Source organism: Mytilus californianus, unplaced genomic scaffold (genome assembly GCF_021869535.1).
Source record: "Mytilus californianus isolate M0D057914Y unplaced genomic scaffold, xbMytCali1.0.p SCAF_1, whole genome shotgun sequence".
NCBI lineage: Eukaryota > Metazoa > Mollusca > Bivalvia > Mytilida > Mytilidae > Mytilus > Mytilus californianus.
Window position 1 is genome coordinate 56,683,703 of NW_026262581.1, and position 3,724 is coordinate 56,687,426.

Here is a 3,724-nt window from a genome sequence, read left to right on the forward strand (position 1 = left end):
ATTACGCTGGATTGAATGTGGACTTTCGAAACATCTGTCAATTACTTATCAATCAATACAATCATTGTATTGTGACGATATGTCAATCAAACCAGCGTTATCAATGGTTGGGTGTTCACGCATGAAGCATTGATCGTTAATGAAGTGAGCGTGATCTATCCCCGATAAACACGTGCAGGTCTATTGACCGATGTTTCGAAAATCCACATTCATTCCGGCGTAATATTAAAAGACAGGTTAATATTAATGTCTCTCGTATTAAATGCAAGGATGTAAAAATCTATACAGTTTTTACATCAGTCTGATGTATACAGATATATGAGGTTGGGGATTGGGTATACAGGTATAGAAGGGTATAGATGGGGTATATATATATATATATATATACACTTGTTGTTCGACCTGTTAGTCAAATGTGTTTTGTTAAAACATACTTTTCACTTTTTTGGTCTTTTGGAAAATGTTGTTTGTGCTGTATTTTGACCCCTCTAACAAGAAATTTGTTTTGCATGCACACGTATAAAAAATGCGGTTTTTATCCTACGCAATCATAGGTTTGAACGTTTTTTTCATTTTAGACTTGTATATATATATATATTCCCGAGCCACCTGTACTGGCTTTCCGTAAGCCCAAAAGCCTTAAAGACTTGCTGGTGAGAGCTGATTTATCCTCCCAAGCAGGTTCTTCGTCTGTGGGCTCTTGCAAGCGATGTCTGACTTGCAAGCAAATACTGGTTACCCAGACTTTTAACAGTCACTCCAATGGTACAGAATACACCATATTTTGCAATGTTAATTGCAAGACTACAAATGTTGTGTATCTCCTTTAGTGTAAATGTGGTAAACAGTATGTTGGCGAGTCAGAACAGCCGTTTCACAAACGAATGAACGGTCATCGTAGCGACTACCAATGCAAGCCAGACCTCCCTCTCGGTCGACATTTGAGATCCCCTTGCCACACTAAGGCAGATCTCAATCGACTGACCATAACAACCATTGAACACAACTCTGCTTGGTCAAGGGAGGATAGACTCACTCGAGAAAGATTTTGGATAAGAAAATTAACAACTTTGGCACCAAATGGGATAATTGAAAAGATGTAGTTCGACTCCATGCAGTACTTCACATTTGGGTTATATTACTTATTATTACAGTTTCTGTTTCTATTTCTTTACCTTACTCATCTCTAAAATAAATCTGTTGAATATACCAATTTAAATTGCTTAATTTTTTGAGGGATGTAAAAGTACCAAGCCACGTTCAACTATTTAACCTTAGTCAAAATTTATAATTATATTTTAACGGCCGTTTGTTTGCGATGTTTAAATACGCAGACTCTGTTGTAACTACTCTACCGTTGTCAAATTTGAAATATTTACAAATTTAGATCGTTCAGTGCTGTTTATTTGGAATTCTTATTGACGCAATCGTTCTTGTAACATCATAACTGTCGTCACCGTTTAAGCTTTAGAGTTGTGCTAGTTCATATCGCACATTATTATTTTTATTTAAAGCATATATTTGAACTCTCTGTTGTAACTAGTCATATAACCTCTGTCGTGTTTAACACATATTTAGAATTGTGCAAGCGTCTTACCTGATGTTCGGTTGGACTTTTTTATTGTATAAATTTCAAGATTGTTATAGTTTAATCTAAGTAGACTGATATATGATTCATTCAACATCACAATCATATTTACTGATGAAGGATATCTGTTATCCGAAATATTTATAAATAATTACATTTATAGTTCCTTTTTTTGTTATTGGTGTTGTTGTGTACACTTTTTAGGCGTTTATATCTAAAAATAGCAACAATCAACATCTATCTAGGCGTGGATCAGTTTGTAAATAAACTGATGCAGTTACTACATTAAATTATATAAGTGCCTAAGAATGTTACTTTAACACACTAATGAGTGTTATAAAATTAGTTGTTATATGTTATATTATTCACGCAAAATTTCGCTAAACAAATTAGCTTCATCAGGCGCGTGCAGCCAACGAGGTAAAAGTTAGAGGTTGTAAACGGCAATATTCAATTTTAGCGATTTTTTTATATATATATATACATACCTAGTCCGAGATTACTCTGACGTCCAACGGCTGTTTTGCCAGACAAGCTGGGGCCGTGGGACGTCAGAGCTCGTCCCATATCAAAAAGTGGATACTTGCCCGTCCAAAATAGATGCGCTGCTTCGTCGCTTCTGGTGCCAACGGACGGCCTTGTAATTATATAAATCGGGTATCAATTTGTTCATTTTTCATTTATCTCTTCATTTATGTTAGTTTCACCTACCTGCCACCCTTTATTTTCTCATATTTAGACAGTTTTCACAGTGACCCAGCGATTCTGGCATTTTGACTTTCATTTTGAAAGATTGTCATGTGATCACGAGAAAAAAGTAAGGCAAAATGGACTATGGGAAATGATGTATGCATATGACCCTAGGTCAATATGAATATATAATCTAACACCTCGCTCATTTACGATGCAAGCAATGTAAATATCCGAGAGCTTCCGAATGTTATCGTGGTTGGCACTAAATGCTTAATACCGATCTCCTGTAAAGGAGGTGAAAAATCGTGATTGGCTACTAAATGTTAAATATCGATCTCCTATAAAGGAGGTGAAAAAAGTATAAATATTTGCATATTTGAGTCTCGAGGTCGCGAAATCTCTCGTAACTTGACGTTCATTTGAAAATAAAAGTAAAAATGTCTGAATCGATGGGTCACTGTGAAAACTGTCTAAATATGAGAAAATAAAGGGTGGCAGGTAGGTGAAACTTACATAAATGAAGAGATAAATGAAAAATGAACAAATTGATACCCGATTTATATAATTCCAAGGCCGTCGTTGGCACCAGAAACGACGAAGCAGCGCATCTATTTTGGACGGGCAAATATCCACGTTTTGATATGGGACGAGCTCTGACGTCCCACGGCCCCAGCTTGTCTGGCAAAACAGCCGTTGGACGTCAGAGTAATCTCGGACTAGTACATACCAAGTCTACTTTCGACGTATTCATAATGATGCATGTATGAGTGAAGCTTTAAATTGTTGATGGAGCCGGTGAATAACTGTGACAACCTAAATCATGAACCCTACCTGCTATGCGGACGTGATAGAATCCCAACACATTTGTTTGTGGATTAATATTGTACATGTTGTATATTACAAGACCATACCCGCGACATCGCGTGTCCGTGACTGAATTAAAGAAACTACGCCTTATTTTTAGCCTGGATTTTTAGAATTCGTATGGTCATATGGTAAAGTCTAGCTGATTATATAATAATAATCTTTATTGCAAAATTACACCCATAAGGGTCAAACAATACAAACAAACAACTTCACATTTTAAATACAATGCAAAACAATGTAATACAATACAATATAATATAATAGAACATATTTTAAGAGTTCAATTATAAATTTATGTAAAAAACACAATCATAAGCTTGTCTGACATGGGTCTGACCCCCTCAGTTCTAAAGACTGCTTAATAAAGACTCCAATATGACAAACAAGTTCAGGGATGGGGTTTAGAATGTGTTTTAGTTTATTAAATGCATTATAAAGTGCACAGTTATTCCCTGTATAATGACGAAGTTCAGGTGTGATTATTACCCGTGTTTATAGCAAATCCTGAATACACCGTTTGGTTGTTCGCCTGACAGAGGCGGAACGTACAGATTAGGTAACAGGGATCAGGTAATT